The 19,981-nt window shown below is 37.3% G+C and overlaps 4 long non-coding RNA genes across 4 annotated transcripts; all 4 read right to left on the bottom strand.

Annotated features, from left to right (window-relative positions):
- Nucleotides 1-8,855: 8,855 nt before the first annotated feature.
- On the bottom strand, nt 8,856-9,409 carry LOC133175776 (uncharacterized). The gene is made up of 3 exons (XR_009719324.1): nt 9,298-9,409; nt 9,039-9,191; nt 8,856-8,931 (listed from the first exon to the last, which is right to left on the bottom strand). It is a non-coding gene; the product is annotated as an uncharacterized LOC133175776 (long non-coding RNA).
- A 923-nt stretch (nt 9,410-10,332) lies between these two features.
- LOC133175612 (uncharacterized) lies at nt 10,333-11,193 on the bottom strand. The gene is made up of 3 exons (XR_009719311.1): nt 11,097-11,193; nt 10,839-10,991; nt 10,333-10,478 (listed from the first exon to the last, which is right to left on the bottom strand). It is a non-coding gene; the product is annotated as an uncharacterized LOC133175612 (long non-coding RNA).
- Nucleotides 11,194-11,616: 423 nt separating this feature from the next.
- On the bottom strand, nt 11,617-12,478 carry LOC133175978 (uncharacterized). Its single transcript, XR_009719363.1, has 3 exons — nt 12,382-12,478; nt 12,124-12,276; nt 11,617-11,763 (listed from the first exon to the last, which is right to left on the bottom strand). It is a non-coding gene; the product is annotated as an uncharacterized LOC133175978 (long non-coding RNA).
- A 3,259-nt stretch (nt 12,479-15,737) lies between these two features.
- Nucleotides 15,738-16,599, bottom strand: LOC133175979 (uncharacterized). Its single transcript, XR_009719364.1, has 3 exons — nt 16,503-16,599; nt 16,245-16,397; nt 15,738-15,884 (listed from the first exon to the last, which is right to left on the bottom strand). It is a non-coding gene; the product is annotated as an uncharacterized LOC133175979 (long non-coding RNA).
- Nucleotides 16,600-19,981: the final 3,382 nt, after the last annotated feature.

Genomic DNA, 19,981 nt, shown 5'->3' with positions numbered 1-19,981 from the left:
ATAATTTTTTCTAAGATTTTGTCATTGAAGTATTGCTACTTTAATATGTTTACTCGCGAAAAATTGAGGTACCTTACCAGGCATTTGTGCAAGATACCAGAGGATGTTGTTTCCTATAAAATCCTTTTGGAAAAAACTTCATTTGCCAATATCACATTTTTTAGTGTTCTAATTTTTAAAAGACAATTATAAACCAGTTTAGAAATCAGAAGGTAATTAGAATTTTGAATATTTTCCATACAATACGAAGATATACAAAACATATGTGTGAGGAACGTCTCGTCTGACCTTAATTGACAGTTGTGTTTGGATTATGATTTTTTACCATGACATTTAGGGAAACATTTTGCTGTAACTTAACAGAGGAATTATGTGAAGTTTTGATTTTTTGCTGTCAATTTGTGTTCAGTATAGTACTTGAAACAGTCGACATACTTTTACAATTCAATAAATCTCAATACACATGTAAATCTGACTCCTGTATCTGCAGAAAGAACTTTGTAAAGACGTCAATTTTTCACAAAAACCAACATTCCAGGTATCAAAAGTAAGTTTGATATGTATTTTAACAAACACCAAAAGCTTGTTGAAAATAAATAATTAGAACACTGGAAAATATCAGAATATTTTCGTGATGTCATTTTACTATTTCTGTATACCAATGCTATGTGTTAATTCTCCGTAGTTTTCTTAAATGTAAACGCGACTGTTATTATACCCCGGCTTGAAAAGCAGGGGGTATATAGTGATGGGAGTGTCCGTCCCTCTAGCTGTATGTTCGTCTGCCTGTCTGTACGTCCATCTGTTACGCAGTGGGGTACCCATCTCTTATCTGCAACTCCTGCTATACCTTAATGAGACTCATAGAATTTTAGTTACATAGTGCCATTGTGCATCTTCAATTTTACTTTTTGATCGACCACATCTTTTGGTTTTCCCGTAGCAAAACATAGACACTGCCATTCTTTCAAAAATTTTGAAGGATACCCATCTCTTATATCTGCAACTCCTCCTATACCACTGAATAAAATTTAATGATACTTTCACAGATTCTTTATTACATAATGCCATTGTGCACCTCTTATTTTACTTTTTGATCTGACACTTATTTCGGGTCTCCCAGAGCAAAACATGAACTTTACTATTATAATCGTATGGGAGGTGGGGGGATATAATATAGTGAGCTCATTGCTCACAGTACTTCTATTTTTTTTTTTATCCTCTGGAAATACCACTAACCTACTGCTAAGCAATTATTTTAACTTTTCCCAGGCCTGTCAATGGATAATTTGTGGGACGAATATTTTTTATTTAGGGTTCAATTGCATGGGAACTGCTAAGGTATTCAGAACTCGTTGGCTTATTCTTAACTCGTAAAATGAGTACTTGCTAAAATAATTTTTTTTTTTGAAATGCTGAACTTTTATTAAACAATATTTTATTCCACAAGTCATTGAACTACTTTGACAATAATGCCCAATGTATTTATAGCATCGCTGAATCAGTTTCTTATTCAGAACTGGTCAAACAACTGTATTTTTTTTTTACCTTAATTTTCAGATTTTTGAGATCCTAGATATGCACCAGTTTAACAATATACTGGATAATGGGATAAACAAGTCAGAGAAAATTATAAATCATTTGAATAATTTATTTATTATTTATTTATTATGAAGCATTCTTAATGTTTTAACATTTACGAGGGTTGTCCCAGAAAAATGCGAACATTTTCACTATCTTTTGTTTCACTAAGACTATAAAGTTAAAAATTGGCAGACATCATTATCAACATTCTTTGAATAATGCCTAATTTTTTAAAAAAAATATCTCTATAAATAACACTTTACTCTCAGGTAAACGAATCTAACAAATCAGCTTTCGGCGGAGCACTGACGATGTCAAAACGTAACTCGTAGTGTTGTGAATTTGTTCACTGCGCCTCTAATAAAATGTATTTAAGCATAAATTCGGCATGGTATTTAATTTTCTTTTAGTTATGAAGTTGTACATCTAAAATGCTTGTGTTACCAATAGATTGCGGAGTTAATTCTTTTAAAAGACAATTTCACAATCCTGATCATAAACCTTACTGATCAAATTGTTAAATAGCGGCCTTCACGTAGGCCTATGACATCCTGCTCCTGTCTTTTCAGTTCGTCTTCATTTTAGTGGTCTATTCTATTCTATCGGATAGCTAGTCAAGTCAACATCAAACCCCGTTAACTAGAGATAAACATGTTTCCCATACTTAAGTGTTTTTTTAGCTCACCTGAGCTGAAAGCTCAAGTGAGCTTTTCTGATCACATTTTGTCCGGCGTCCGTCTGTCTGTCCATCTGTCTGTAAACTTTTCACATTTTCGACTTCTTCTCAAGAACCACTGGGCCAATTTCAACCAAACTTGCCACAAAGTATCCTTGGGTAAAGGGGATTCAAGTTTGTTCAAATGAAGGGCCATGCCCTCTTTCAAGGGGAGATAATTAGGAATTACTGAAAAAATAATGGTATCATTTAAAAATCTTCTTCTCAAGAACCATAGGGCCAGGAAAGATGAAACTCATGTAAAAGCATCCTCAGGTAGTGTAGATTCAAGTTTGTTCAAATCATGACCCTTGGGAGTAGGGCGGGGCCACAATGGAGGATCAAAGTTTTACATAGAAATATAAAGGAAAATATCTTCTTCTGAAGAACTGCAAACCATGATTAGTCATTTTGATATGGAAGCATCCTCAGGTAGTGTAGATTCTATTTTGTTCAAATGATGACTCGCAGGGGTAGGGTGGGGCCCAATGGGGGATGGACAGTTTTACATAAGAACATATAGAAGAAATATTTCTTCTCAAGAACAGAAAAGCTATGTCTAGTCATATTGATATGGAAGCATCCTCAGGTAGTGTAGATTCAAGTTTGTTCAAATGATGACCCCTGGTATAGGGAGGAGCCACAATGGGGGATCAAATTTTTACAAAGGAACATATGGGAATTTTTTTTTAAATCTAATCAAGTACAACAAAGCCATTTGTTACATTGACATGGAAGCATCATCAGGTAGTTTAAAATTCAAGCCCCCCCCCCCCCCGTTCTTTTCAATACCGAACTGATTTGTGCTTTTGCTTAGCCAATGTGCTCAGGTAAGCAATGTGGTCCATGGGCCTCTTGTTCATCGTTAAAATCTATTTTCCATATGTACAGGACTCATATCCCGCTCAACATAGTGTTGCTTGATAATTTGGTGCTCCACATTACCGCCCAACATCACCATTTTTGAAAATGTCTAAATTAAAGTGCTTTGGCACAAATCGTCATATATTTGTCATTAATGATGTCAAATAAATGAATTTTTAAACACGATTACACCAAATTATAGAGTATTTATGTTGGTAAATTTGTGACATTGTTATATAGCCTGATAAAGAAAACTTCATTGTTGATACTATTTGTAAAAGTCAAAAAATTTTCGTGCACTGACCACCAATATTTTAAACCCTTAAAATGCTGTTTTTATATGCATAAGACATCACAGGCCTATAATATTTTGTCAAAATAACAAAAAGATCATTTTCCAACAGCATGCAAAAAAAAAAAAATTGTTTTGGTTGAATAGTATTTGAAATATTCAAAAAGTTTGCGTTTTTCTGGGACAACCCTCGTACTTGGTACAGTGTATAAGCTAGCTAGTTTGATTCACATTTAGATGATAATTGTTAAGATGGGTAAACAATATTTGATGAAGACTAGCATTTGAAATAAATACATGCCTTTATATTAAAAAAGTAAATATCTTTATATTAAATATGTAAATATATGTACATTAAAAGTATATGTCTATTTAATCTATAATTTTTTTTTTTTCAAAATTGTAAAAAAAAAATTTCTAAAGAAGGCTGTGAGAATAATGAAATTAAATTTATTCTGTTCTTTTGAACATACAAATGTATTTAATAATATGCTTATAATTGAGAAATTTGTTATATTTTGTATTTTCACAATTATAAAATGTATACTGATGCTCATATCATTGTTTGATGATTAGTGATCATTCAAATCTAGTTTTCGTTTTTTAGCTTACCAGAACCAAACATTGTGAGCTTTTCTGATCAAAAATTGGTTGAAATATCTATTTTTGTTTTTTTATTATTTTTTTTTTTTTTTACCTCACCTGATCTAAAAGCTTTATCTATTATTTGTCATCTGTACATCTATCCAACTGTCTGTTTACTTTTCACATTTTTAACTTCTCAAAAACCACTGGGCCAATTTAAACTAAAGTGGCAAAAATTATCCTTCGGTAAAGGGGATTTTAAATTGTTCAAATGAAGGGCCCAGCATGATTCAAAGGGGATAAAATCAAGAAAAGGCAAAAAAATATCACTGGGGTCATTAAAAAATCTCAAGAAGCACTGGACTAGAAAAAGGGGAAATGTAGATTATAAATTCTTCAAATCATGACCCAGGAGTTAGGGTGGTATAGCCACTAACCAAAAGATTAGGGGTCATACAAAATGTAAATTTAAAATAATATTCTAAATTTACGTTTTGTATGACCCCCTAACCTTTTGGTTAGTGGCTATACATTAATTAATTTTTACAGTATTAAGGTCTACCAGATGGCTTGGCTATTATTGATTGATTGATTGTTTGTTGTTAAATGTCCTCTCAGGAATTTTTCACTCATATGGAGATGCCACCACTTGCCGGTGGAGGGCTACAAATTTTGACCTATACTCGGCACTTACAGCTATTGAGCAGTGAGGGATCTTTTTTGTGCCAGCACCTAATGCGACACGGTACCTCGGTTTATACGGTCTCATCCGAAGGACCGGTCTCCACGTCCAACAGTGGGATTCGAACCCATGACGTAAGGATCAACTCCTTACTCCGCGACTCTAGAGCAGACACTCTAACCACTGCACCATGCGGGCGACAGGCTTGGCTATTATTAATCCTTATGATGTGTAATTAGTTAATCTTTTAAGTCAATTAAGTTGCCTAATTATCTATTCTTAAGGCATGACAGGTGTGACAACAATTATCACTCTGCCTGTTCATGTCATCTACTCATTCATTGACAAGCAAATTTAAGTAAATCAAACAATAACTAGATTTACTCTAAAACAAAATATATAATAGTGTAGTAGTCAGCAGTAGTAGACAGAGGATAGTTAGTCAGAGTTAGTGATAGAGAGAGTTAGCTTGAGTTAGGGCATGCAGCTAGCAGACCCAGTCTTAGATGTTGTATATATAATGTACACATTCCTGTAATAAAGACTGGAAAAGACATTTCTACTTATGTCTTAATCCTTGAAGGTTTTATGTCAAGGACAGTAACCAAGTCTTATGGTTACTGCGTGACCAAGTGTTGTAGGATGCACTACTTATTCCAGGTGGACCCCTACCCCCCCCTAGCGGCGGTCACAGTGGGATGAAAGTTTAATATCAAAATATATCAGAAAAGTTTTTAAAAATCTTTTTTTAAATAACTGGGCCAGAAAAGGTGAAACGTGTGTTATGTCTACCAAATTTCCATTACAGTTTTCTCAGCAACTAGTCTTCACGCGAAATATTAGCACACTTTTCGTTTCCTTAACAAAATACTCCACTATTGTTACCCTATACATGTACCTTGACATGATTTGTCAGTTGAGATGTTCCTTTGAACATACCTGAATCTACTTCATCCAACCAATTATGGGAATTTGGTTGCACATTGTCTCTATGGTTGTGGACTATACAAAATAGAGGATCACCACAGAATCTCTTTGATCAGAAAGCCTATGAGCTAAAAATAGCACTGCATGGTTTAAAAACTCTAGGCTGTGGGTCCCCAATTTGCAAGATATATTGAACTGACATCTTTGGGGGGGTTGGGGGGGGGGGGGTTGGAGTTTTCTGATATAATTTAAGAACTACAATTTTCTCAAAACTAAAATGATATCATGGAAGCAAATTCCACTTCTAGAATACAAGTAAAAACAACAAAATATGTTTTCTTATGAATAAGTCTTTCTTAAATTAATTAGCCCGTTGATTGAACATCCCATATTTGAACAGTTTAGGATGATCAATATTCAATGTCTTGTTGCTGTACAATTAATTATTTGTCAGATTTAAAAAAAATATTCTTTACAAATGCTTAACTTTTTTCACACAGCAAATAACATCACTTCATTAATAAATAAATAACAGTATTTCAATTCTGTATTTGTAACCAAAAATAATTAAGGAAAGAAAAACATTTTTGGATCTAGGCAAAAATAATAAGTGAATCCTATGGGTGTATCAATATAATAGTGTTGGGCCCTAATTAAGCCCATGCAATAATTATTAATATTGATACCGGGTAATTTGCATCTTTGTTTCTCTGCTACATAAAGGTGTCACACACATGTATCAGTTTCTATTCTACAAGCAATAAATATAATAATATATCAGAAATAGGATCTGAAACAAGTTTGTTAATTATATATGAAAAGAGTGATGGAAAATCGTCATATTATTCCTTTTTCATGTCCATGTATTTACAATTTCTGGTCTTTGTAACTAAAGTATCACCAGCTGGGTACTAGAGGACAAGAAATAGGGTTCTACAAAAACTAAACAAATATGATACAATATCTGAAAAAAAAGATGCGTTTGTAAATATTCAGCAAATATTCAACTATCGTTTGACTTAAGCCTCCGACTGTTCAACTAAAGTGTCCGAATAAAATTAAAATCCCTAATTATTGACATGAAAAGTATTTCACAATTCTCCCAAAAAAGAAATCTTACGGCTGAAAAAGATGTATCATTCAAATGACCTCAAAGCCTCCAGATTGTGGGTTGGAAAGTTTCATACTCTGTCCCAAATGGCCTTTTTCTATAGGAGTCTAGCAGATTTCTAAACTTACAACATACATTTTAACACTGTTACAAACCATAACATACCATCAAAAACCACTTGTACTTTTTCACAATTATAAGACTAAAGAAATCTTACTGCAGGAAATGATGTGTCATTCAAATGACCTCAAAGCCTCCAGATTGTGGGTTGGCGTAAGTTCCACGCTCTGTCGCAAAGGGCCTTCTTTCTCAGGCAGGAGCTTTCAACAAGTATTCACTGACAGCAACAGCAGTACATCATTTCATGGGTCTGAATAAAAAAAATTTAACATTCATTTTAACATGCATTACAAACTTACACATCCTACACATAAACAGTCAAACTTTTAACATAACCAAGAGTAAGAAGATCTTACTGCGGGAAATGATGTGTCGTTCAAATGACCTCAAAGCCTCCAGATTGTGGGTTGGCGTAAGTTCCACGCTCTGTCGCAAAGGGCCTTCTTACTCAAGCAGGAGCTTTCAACAAATATTCACTGACAGTAGCAGCAGTACCTCATTTCATGGGTCTGAAAAATAATTCAACATACATTTTTACATGCATTACAAACTTACACATCCTACCAATAAACAGTCAAACATTTTCACAAAACCAAGACTAAAGAAATCTTACTGCGGGAAATGATGTGTCGTTCAAATGACCTCAAAGCCTCCAGATTGTGGGTTGGCGTAAGTTCCACGCTCTGTCGCAAAGGGCCTTCTTACTCAAGCAGGAGCTTTCAACAAATATTCACTGACAGTAGCAGCAGTACATCATTTCATGGGTCTGAAAAATAATTCAACATACATTTTTACATGCATTACAAACTTACACATCCTACCAATAAACAGTCAAACATTTTCACAAAACCAAGACTAAAGAAATCTCACTGCGGGAAATGATGTGTCGTTCAAATGACCTCAAAGCCTCCAGATTGTGGGTTGGCGTAAGTTCCACGCTCTGTCGCAAAGGGCCTTCTTTCTCAGGCAGGAGCTTTCAACAAGTATTCACTGACAGCAGCAGCAGTACATCATTTCATGGGTCTGAAAAATAATTCAACATATATTTTAACATGCATTACTAACTTACACATACTATCAATAAACAGTCAAACTTTTTCACAAAACCAAGACTAAAGAAATCTTACTGTGGGAAATGATGTGTCGTTCAAATGACCTCAAAGCCTCCAGATTGTGGGTTGGCGTAAGTTCCACGCTCTGTCGCAAAGGGCCTTCTTTCTCAGGCAGGAGCTTTCAACAAGTATTCACTGACAGCAACAGCAGTACATCATTTCATGGGTCTGAATAAAAAAAATTCAACATTCATTTTAACTTGCATTACAAAGTTGCACATCCTACCAATAAACAGTCAAACTTTTAACATAACCAAGAGTAAGAAGATCTTACTGCGGGAAATGATGTGTCGTTCAAATGACCTCAAAGCCTCCAGATTGTGGGTTGGCGTATTTTCCACGCTCTGTCGCAAAGGGCCTTCTTACTCAAGCAGAAGTTTTCAACAAGTATTCACTGACAGCAGCAGCAGTACATCATTTCATGGGTCTGAAAAAAAAATCAACATATATTTTAACATGCATTACAAACTTACACATACTATCAATAAACAGTCAAACTTTTTCACAAAACCAAGACTAAAGAAATCTTACTGCGGGAAATGATGTGTCGTTCAAATGACCTCAAAGCCTCCAGATTGTGGGTTGGCGAAGTTCCACGCTCTGTCGCAAAGGGCCTTCTTTCTCAGGCAGGAGCTTTCAACAAGTATTCACTGACAGCAGCAGCAGTACATCATTTCATGGGTCTGAAAAATAATTCAACATACATTTTAACATGCATTACAAACTTACACATCCTACCCATAAACAGTCAAACTTTTAACATAACCAAGAGTAAGAAGATCTTACTGCGGGAAATGATGTGTCGTTCAAATGACCTCAAAGCCTCCAGATTGTGGGTTGGCGTAGTTTCCACGCTCTGTCGCAAAGGGCCTTCTTTCTCAAGCAGGAGCTTTCAACAAGTATTCACTGACAGCAACAGCAGTACATCATTTCATGGGTCTGAATAAAAAAAATTTAACATTCATTTTAACATGCATTACAAACTTACACATACTATCAATAAACAGTCAAACTTTTTCACAAAACCAAGACTAAAGAAATCTTACTGCGGGAAATGATGTGTCGTTCAAATGACCTCAAAGCCTCCAGATTGTGGGTTGGCGTAAGTTCCACGCTCTGTCGCAAAGGGCCTTCTTACTCAAGCAGGAGCTTTCAACAAGTATTCACTGACAGCAACAGCAGTACATCATTTCATGGGTCTGAATAAAAAAAATTTAACATTCATTTTAACATGCATTACAAAGTTGCACATCCTACCCATAAACAGTCAAACTTTTAACATAACCAAGAGTAAGAAGATCTTACTGCGGGAAATGATGTGTCGTTCAAATGACCTCAAAGCCTCCAGATTGTGGGTTGGCGTAAGTTCCACGCTCTGTCGCAAAGGGCCTTCTTTCTCAAGCAGGAGCTTTCAACAAGTATTCACTGACAGCAGCAGCAGTACATCATTTCATGGGTCTGAATAAAAAAAATTCAACATTCATTTTAACATGCATTACAAAGTTGCACATCCTACCAATAAACAGTCAACTTTTAACATAACCAAGAGTAAGAAGATCTTACTGCGGGAAATGATGTGTCGTTCAAATGACCTCAAAGCCTCCAGATTGTGGGTTGGCGTAAGTTCCACGCTCTGTCGCAAAGGGCCTTCTTTCTCAGGCAGGAGCTTTCAACAAGCATTCACTGACAGCAGCAGCAGTACATCATTTCATGGGTCTGAAAAATAATTCAACATACATTTTAACATGCATTACAAACTTACACATCCTACCAATAAACAGTCAAACATTTTCACAAAACCAAGACTAAAGAAATCTTACTGTGGGAAATGATGTGTCGTTCAAATGACCTCAAAGCCTCCAGATTGTGGGTTGGCGTAAGTTCCACGCTCTGTCGCAAAGGGCCTTCTTTCTCAGGCAGGAGCTTTCAACAAGTATTCACTGACAGCAGCAGCAGTACATCATTTCATGGGTCTGAAAAATAATTCAACATATATTTTAACATGCATTACTAACTTACACATACTATCAATAAACAGTCAAACTTTTTCACAAAACCAAGACTAAAGAAATCTTACTGCGGGAAAAGATGTGTCGTTCAAATGACCTCAAAGCCTCCAGATTGTGGGTTGGCGTAAGTTCCACGCTCTGTCGCAAAGGGCCTTCTTTCTCAAGCAGGAGCTTTCAACAAGTATTCACTGACAGCACCAGCAGTACATCATTTCATGGGTCTGAAAAATAATTCAACATATATTTTTACATGCATTACTAACTTACACATACTATCAATATACAGTCAAACTTTTTCACAAAACCAAGACTAAAGAAATCTTACTGCGGGAAATGATGTGTCGTTCAAATGACCTCAAAGCCTCCAGATTGTGGGTTGGCGAAGTTCCACGCTCTGTCGCAAAGGGCCTTCTTTCTCAGGCAGGAGCTTTCAACAAGTATTCACTGACAGCAACAGCAGTACATCATTTCATGGGTCTGAAAAATAATTCAACATACATTTTAACATGCATTACAAACTTACACATCCTACCCATAAACAGTCAAACTTTTAACATAACCAAGAGTAAGAAGATCTTACTGCGGGAAATGATGTGTCGTTCAAATGACCTCAAAGCCTCCAGATTGTGGGTTGGCGTAGTTTCCACGCTCTGTCGCAAAGGGCCTTCTTTCTCAAGCAGGAGCTTTCAACAAGTATTCACTGACAGCAGCAGCAGTACATCATTTCATGGGTCTGAAAAATAATTCAACATATATTTTAACATGCATTACTAACTTACACATACTATCAATAAACAGTCAAACTTTTTCACAAAACCAAGACTAAAGAAATCTTACTGCGGGAAATGATGTGTCGTTCAAATGACCTCAAAGCCTCCAGATTGTGGGTTGGCGTAAGTTCCACGCTCTGTCGCAAAGGGCCTTCTTTCTCAGGCAGGAGCTTTCAACAAGTATTCACTGACAGCAACAGCAGTACATCATTTCATGGGTCTGAATAAAAAAAATTCAACATTCATTTTAACATGCATTACAAAGTTGCACATCCTACCAATAAACAGTCAACTTTTAACATAACCAAGAGTAAGAAGATCTTACTGCGGGAAATGATGTGTCGTTCAAATGACCTCAAAGCCTCCAGATTGTGGGTTGGCGTAAGTTCCACGCTCTGTCGCAAAGGGCCTTCTTTCTCAGGCAGGAGCTTTCAACAAGCATTCACTGACAGCAGCAGCAGTACATCATTTCATGGGTCTGAAAAATAATTCAACATACATTTTTACATGCATTACAAACTTACACATCCTACCAATAAACAGTCAAACATTTTCACAAAACCAAGACTAAAGAAATCTTACTGCGGGAAATGATGTGTCGTTCAAATGACCTCAAAGCCTCCAGATTGTGGGTTGGCGTAAGTTCCACGCTCTGTCGCAAAGGGCCTTCTTTCTCAGGCAGGAGCTTTCAACAAGTATTCACTGACAGCAGCAGCAGTACATCATTTCATGGGTCTGAAAAATAATTCAACATATATTTTAACATGCATTACAAACTTACACATACTATCAATAAACAGTCAAACTTTTTCACAAAACCAAGACTAAAGAAATCTTACTGCGGGAAATGATGTGTCGTTCAAATGACCTCAAAGCCTCCAGATTGTGGGTTGGCGTAAGTTCCACGCTCTGTCGCAAAGGGCCTTCTTTCTCAGGCAGGAGCTTTCAACAAGTATTCACTGACAGCAACAGCAGTACATCATTTCATGGGTCTGAAAAATAATTCAACATACATTTTAACATGCATTACAAACTTACACATCCTACCCATAAACAGTCAAACTTTTAACATAACCAAGAGTAAGAAGATCTTACTGCGGGAAATGATGTGTCGTTCAAATGACCTCAAAGCCTCCAGATTGTGGGTTGGCATAGTTTCCACGCTCTGTCGCAAAGGGCCTTCTTTCTCAAGCAGGAGCTTTCAACAAGTATTCACTGACAGCAGCAGCAGTACATCATTTCATGGGTCTGAAAAATAATTCAACATATATTTTAACATGCATTACTAACTTACACATACTATCAATAAACAGTCAAACTTTTTCACAAAACCAAGACTAAAGAAATCTTACTGCGGGAAATGATGTGTCGTTCAAATGACCTCAAAGCCTCCAGATTGTGGGTTGGCGTAAGTTCCACGCTCTGTCGCAAAGGGCCTTCTTTCTCAGGCAGGAGCTTTCAACAAGTATTCACTGACAGCAACAGCAGTACATCATTTCATGGGTCTGAATAAAAAAAATTCAACATTCATTTTAACATGCATTACAAAGTTGCACATCCTACCAATAAACAGTCAACTTTTAACATAACCAAGAGTAAGAAGATCTTACTGCGGGAAATGATGTGTCGTTCAAATGACCTCAAAGCCTCCAGATTGTGGGTTGGCGTAAGTTCCACGCTCTGTCGCAAAGGGCCTTCTTTCTCAGGCAGGAGCTTTCAACAAGCATTCACTGACAGCAGCAGCAGTACATCATTTCATGGGTCTGAAAAATAATTCAACATACATTTTTACATGCATTACAAACTTACACATCCTACCAATAAACAGTCAAACATTTTCACAAAACCAAGACTAAAGAAATCTTACTGCGGGAAATGATGTGTCGTTCAAATGACCTCAAAGCCTCCAGATTGTGGGTTGGCGTAAGTTCCACGCTCTGTCGCAAAGGGCCTTCTTTCTCAGGCAGGAGCTTTCAACAAGTATTCACTGACAGCAGCAGCAGTACATCATTTCATGGGTCTGAAAAATAATTCAACATATATTTTAACATGCATTACAAACTTACACATACTATCAATAAACAGTCAAACTTTTTCACAAAACCAAGACTAAAGAAATCTTACTGCGGGAAATGATGTGTCGTTCAAATGACCTCAAAGCCTCCAGATTGTGGGTTGGCGTAAGTTCCACGCTCTGTCGCAAAGGGCCTTCTTTCTCAGGCAGGAGCTTTCAACAAGTATTCACTGACAGCAACAGCAGTACATCATTTCATGGGTCTGAAAAATAATTCAACATACATTTTAACATGCATTACAAACTTACACATCCTACCAATAAACAGTCAAACTTTTAACATAACCAAGAGTAAGAAGATCTTACTGCGGGAAATGATGTGTCGTTCAAATGACCTCAAAGCCTCCAGATTGTGGGTTGGCGTAGTTTCCACGCTCTGTCGCAAAGGGCCTTCTTACTCAAGCAGGAGCTTTCAACAAGTATTCACTGACAGCAGCAGCAGTACATCATTTCATGGGTCTGAATAAAAAAAATTCAACATTCATTTTAACATGCATTACAAAGTTGCACATCCTACCAATAAACAGTCAACTTTTAACATAACCAAGAGTAAGAAGATCTTACTGCGGGAAATGATGTGTCGTTCAAATGACCTCAAAGCCTCCAGATTGTGGGTTGGCGTAAGTTCCACGCTCTGTCGCAAAGGGCCTTCTTACTCAAGCAGGAGCTTTCAACAAGTATTCACTGACAGCAGCAGCAGTACATCATTTCATGGGTCTGAAAAATAATTCAACATATATTTTAACATGCATTACTAACTTACACATACTATCAATAAACAGTCAAACTTTTTCACAAAACCAAGACTAAAGAAATCTTACTGTGGGAAATGATGTGTCGTTCAAATGACCTCAAAGCCTCCAGATTGTGGGTTGGCGTAAGTTCCACGCTCTGTCGCAAAGGGCCTTCTTTTTAGGCAGGAGCTTTCAACAAGTATTCACTGACAGCAACAGCAGTACATCATTTCATGTGTCTGAATAAAAAAAATTTAACATTCATTTTAACATGCATTACAAACTTACACATACTATCAATAAACAGTCAAACTTTTTCACAAAACCAAGACTAAAGAAATCTTACTGCGGGAAATGATGTGTCGTTCAAATGACCTCAAAGCCTCCAGATTGTGGGTTGGCGTAAGTTCCACGCTCTGTCGCAAAGGGCCTTCTTACTCAAGCAGGAGCTTTCAACAAGTATTCACTGACAGCAACAGCAGTACATCATTTCATGGGTCTGAATAAAAAAACTTTAACATTCATTTTAACATGCATTACAAAGTTGCACATCCTACCCATAAACAGTCAAACTTTTAACATAACCAAGAGTAAGAAGATCTCACTGCGGGAAATGATGTGTCGTTCAAATGACCTCAAAGCCTCCAGATTGTGGGTTGGCGTAAGTTCCACGCTCTGTCGCAAAGGGCCTTCTTTCTCAAGCAGGAGCTTTCAACAAGTATTCACTGACAGCAGCAGCAGTACATCATTTCATGGGTCTGAAAAATAATTCAACATATATTTTAACATGCATTACAAACTTACACATACTATCAATAAACAGTCAAACTTTTTCACAAAACCAAGACTAAAGAAATCTTACTGTGGGAAATGATGTGTCGTTCAAATGACCTCAAAGCCTCCAGATTGTGGGTTGGCGTAAGTTCCACGCTCTGTCGCAAAGGGCCTTCTTTCTCAGGCAGGAGCTTTCAACAAGTATTCACTGACAGCAACAGCAGTACATCATTTCATGGGTCTGAATAAAAAAAATTTAACATTCATTTTAACATGCATTACAAAGTTGCACATCCTACCAATAAACAGTCAAACTTTTAACATAACCAAGAGTAAGAAGATCTCACTGCGGGAAATGATGTGTCGTTCAAATGACCTCAAAGCCTCCAGATTGTGGGTTGGCGTAAGTTCCACGCTCTGTCGCAAAGGGCCTTCTTTCTCAAGCAGGAGCTTTCAACAAGTATTCACTGACAGCAGCAGCAGTACATCATTTCATGGGTCTGAAAAATAATTCAACATATATTTTAATATGCATTACTAACTTACACAAACTATCAATAAACAGTCAAACTTTTTCACAAAACCAAGACTAAAGAAATCTTACTGCGGGAAATGATATGTCGTTCAAATGACCTCAAAGCCTCCAGATTGTGGGTTGGCGTAAGTTCCACGCTCTGTCGCAAAGGGCCTTCTTTCTCAGGCAGGAGCTTTCAACAAGTATTCACTGACGGCAACAGTAGTACATCATTTCATGGGTCTGAATAAAAAAAAATTCAACATTCATTTTAACTTGCTTTACAAAGTTGCACATCCTACCCATAAACAGTCAAACTTTTAACATAACCAAGAGTAAGAAGATCTTACTGCGGGAAATGATGTGTCGTTCAAATGACCTCAAAGCCTCCAGATTGTGGGTTGGCGTAAGTTCCACGCTCTGTCGCAAAGGGCCTTCTTACTCAAGCAGGAGCTTTCAACAAGTATTCACTGACAGCAGCAGCAGTACATCATTTCATGGGTCTGAAAAATAATTCAACATATATTTTAACATGCATTACAAACTTACACATACTATCAATAAACAGTCAAACTTTTTCACAAAACCAAGACTAAAGAAATCTTACTGCGGGAAATGATGTGTCGTTCAAATGACCTCAAAGCCTCCAGATTGTGGGTTGGCGTAAGTTCCACGCTCTGTCGCAAAGGGCCTTCTTACTCAAGCAGGAGCTTTCAACAAGTATTCACTGACAGCAGCAGCAGTACATCATTTCATGGGTCTGAAAAATAATTCAACATATATTTTAACATGCATTACAAACTTACACATACTATCAATAAACAGTCAAACTTTTTCACAAAACCAAGACTAAAGAAATCTTACTGCGGGAAATGATGTGTCGTTCAAATGACCTCAAAGCCTCCAGATTGTGGGTTGGCGTAAGTTCCACGCTCTGTCGCAAAGGGCCTTCTTTCTCAGGCAGGAGCTTTCAACAAGTATTCACTGACAGCAACAGCAGTACATCATTTCATGGGTCTGAAAAATAATTCAACATACATTTTAACATGCATTACAAACTTACACATCCTACCCATAAACAGTCAAACTTTTAACATAACCAAGAGTAAGAAGATCTTACTGCGGGAAATGATGTGTCGTTCAAATGACCTCAAAGCCTCCAGATTGTGGGTTGGCATAGTTTCCACGCTCTGTCGCAAAGGGCCTTCTTTCTCAAGCAGGAGCTTTCAACAAGTATTCACTGACAGCAGCAGCAGTACATCATTTCATGGGTCTGAAAAATAATTCAACATATATTTTAACATGCATTACTAACTTACACATACTATCAATAAACAGTCAAACTTTTTCACAAAACCAAGACTAAAGAAATCTTACTGCGGGAAATGATGTGTCGTTCAAATGACCTCAAAGCCTCCAGATTGTGGGTTGGCGTAAGTTCCACGCTCTGTCGCAAAGGGCCTTCTTTCTCAGGCAGGAGCTTTCAACAAGTATTCACTGACAGCAACAGCAGTACATCATTTCATGGGTCTGAATAAAAAAAATTCAACATTCATTTTAACATGCATTACAAAGTTGCACATCCTACCAATAAACAGTCAACTTTTAACATAACCAAGAGTAAGAAGATCTTACTGCGGGAAATGATGTGTCGTTCAAATGACCTCAAAGCCTCCAGATTGTGGGTTGGCGTAAGTTCCACGCTCTGTCGCAAAGGGCCTTCTTTCTCAGGCAGGAGCTTTCAACAAGCATTCACTGACAGCAGCAGCAGTACATCATTTCATGGGTCTGAAAAATAATTCAACATACATTTTTACATGCATTACAAACTTACACATCCTACCAATAAACAGTCAAACATTTTCACAAAACCAAGACTAAAGAAATCTTACTGCGGGAAATGATGTGTCGTTCAAATGACCTCAAAGCCTCCAGATTGTGGGTTGGCGTAAGTTCCACGCTCTGTCGCAAAGGGCCTTCTTTCTCAGGCAGGAGCTTTCAACAAGTATTCACTGACAGCAGCAGCAGTACATCATTTCATGGGTCTGAAAAATAATTCAACATATATTTTAACATGCATTACAAACTTACACATACTATCAATAAACAGTCAAACTTTTTCACAAAACCAAGACTAAAGAAATCTTACTGCGGGAAATGATGTGTCGTTCAAATGACCTCAAAGCCTCCAGATTGTGGGTTGGCGTAAGTTCCACGCTCTGTCGCAAAGGGCCTTCTTTCTCAGGCAGGAGCTTTCAACAAGTATTCACTGACAGCAACAGCAGTACATCATTTCATGGGTCTGAAAAATAATTCAACATACATTTTAACATGCATTACAAACTTACACATCCTACCAATAAACAGTCAAACTTTTAACATAACCAAGAGTAAGAAGATCTTACTGCGGGAAATGATGTGTCGTTCAAATGACCTCAAAGCCTCCAGATTGTGGGTTGGCGTAGTTTCCACGCTCTGTCGCAAAGGGCCTTCTTACTCAAGCAGGAGCTTTCAACAAGTATTCACTGACAGCAGCAGCAGTACATCATTTCATGGGTCTGAATAAAAAAAATTCAACATTCATTTTAACATGCATTACAAAGTTGCACATCCTACCAATAAACAGTCAACTTTTAACATAACCAAGAGTAAGAAGATCTTACTGCGGGAAATGATGTGTCGTTCAAATGACCTCAAAGCCTCCAGATTGTGGGTTGGCGTAAGTTCCACGCTCTGTCGCAAAGGGCCTTCTTACTCAAGCAGGAGCTTTCAACAAGTATTCACTGACAGCAGCAGCAGTACATCATTTCATGGGTCTGAAAAATAATTCAACATATATTTTAACATGCATTACTAACTTACACATACTATCAATAAACAGTCAAACTTTTTCACAAAACCAAGACTAAAGAAATCTTACTGTGGGAAATGATGTGTCGTTCAAATGACCTCAAAGCCTCCAGATTGTGGGTTGGCGTAAGTTCCACGCTCTGTCGCAAAGGGCCTTCTTTTTAGGCAGGAGCTTTCAACAAGTATTCACTGACAGCAACAGCAGTACATCATTTCATGTGTCTGAATAAAAAAAATTTAACATTCATTTTAACATGCATTACAAACTTACACATACTATCAATAAACAGTCAAACTTTTTCACAAAACCAAGACTAAAGAAATCTTACTGCGGGAAATGATGTGTCGTTCAAATGACCTCAAAGCCTCCAGATTGTGGGTTGGCGTAAGTTCCACGCTCTGTCGCAAAGGGCCTTCTTACTCAAGCAGGAGCTTTCAACAAGTATTCACTGACAGCAACAGCAGTACATCATTTCATGGGTCTGAATAAAAAAACTTTAACATTCATTTTAACATGCATTACAAAGTTGCACATCCTACCCATAAACAGTCAAACTTTTAACATAACCAAGAGTAAGAAGATCTCACTGCGGGAAATGATGTGTCGTTCAAATGACCTCAAAGCCTCCAGATTGTGGGTTGGCGTAAGTTCCACGCTCTGTCGCAAAGGGCCTTCTTTCTCAAGCAGGAGCTTTCAACAAGTATTCACTGACAGCAGCAGCAGTACATCATTTCATGGGTCTGAAAAATAATTCAACATATATTTTAACATGCATTACAAACTTACACATACTATCAATAAACAGTCAAACTTTTTCACAAAACCAAGACTAAAGAAATCTTACTGTGGGAAATGATGTGTCGTTCAAATGACCTCAAAGCCTCCAGATTGTGGGTTGGCGTAAGTTCCACGCTCTGTCGCAAAGGGCCTTCTTTCTCAGGCAGGAGCTTTCAACAAGTATTCACTGACAGCAACAGCAGTACATCATTTCATGGGTCTGAATAAAAAAAATTTAACATTCATTTTAACATGCATTACAAAGTTGCACATCCTACCAATAAACAGTCAAACTTTTAACATAACCAAGAGTAAGAAGATCTCACTGCGGGAAATGATGTGTCGTTCAAATGACCTCAAAGCCTCCAGATTGTGGGTTGGCGTAAGTTCCACGCTCTGTCGCAAAGGGCCTTCTTTCTCAAGCAGGAGCTTTCAACAAGTATTCACTGACAGCAGCAGCAGTACATCATTTCATGGGTCTGAAAAATAATTCAACATATATTTTAATATGCATTACTAACTTACACAAACTATCAATAAACAGTCAAACTTTTTCACAAAACCAAGACTAAAGAAATCTTACTGCGGGAAATGATATGTCGTTCAAATGACCTCAAAGCCTCCAGATTGTGGGTTGGCGTAAGTTCCACGCTCTGTCGCAAAGGGCCTTCTTTCTCAGGCAGGAGCTTTCAACAAGTATTCACTGACGGCAACAGTAGTACATCATTTCATGGGTCTGAATAAAAAAAAATTCAACATTCATTTTAACTTGCTTTACAAAGTTGCACATCCTACCCATAAACAGTCAAACTTTTAACATAACCAAGAGTAAGAAGATCTTACTGCGGGAAATGATGTGTCGTTCAAATGACCTCAAAGCCTCCAGATTGTGGGTTGGCGTAAGTTCCACGCTCTGTCGCAAAGGGCCTTCTTACTCAAGCAGGAGCTTTCAACAAGTATTCACTGACAGCAGCAGCAGTACATCATTTCATGGGTCTAAAAAAAATTTCAACATACATGTTAACACGCATTGCAAACTTACACATCCTATCAATAAACTGTCGAACTTTTTCACATAACCAATAGTAAAGAGATTTTACTGCGGGAAATGATGTGTCGTTCAAATGACCTCAAAGCCTCCAGATTGTGGGTTGGCATAAGTTCCACGCTCTGTCGCAAAGGGCCTTCTTTCTCAAGTATTCCAGTTTTTAATGGTGACACTGCTAAACCACTAGGACTCATTTTCACACAACAATGGTTGAAGAGGCTGTTGCATTTGGTTCTGTTTTGGAAAGCAAAAGCTTGAGCATGATTGATAGAAAATAGGTTTAACTTAATTTTTTTAATTTATTTCCCTACATTTTGATCAATAGCAACGGTGTGAATTCACAAAATTTGGAGTCGTAAAACTTAAAATTAATGAAAGTAAATTGATGCCAAAATTTCCAGATTTACAGTAGTGTTTCTGAATTTTTTTTACATACAG

This window comes from Saccostrea echinata, unplaced genomic scaffold, assembly GCF_033153115.1.
Source record: "Saccostrea echinata isolate AGI-Se365-2 ecotype Australia unplaced genomic scaffold, CSIRO_AGI_Sech_v1 ptg000064l, whole genome shotgun sequence".
Taxonomy (NCBI): domain Eukaryota; kingdom Metazoa; phylum Mollusca; class Bivalvia; order Ostreida; family Ostreidae; genus Saccostrea; species Saccostrea echinata.
Note: the sequence above shows the minus strand (reverse complement) of the source record. Positions and strands in the feature narration are given on the sequence as shown.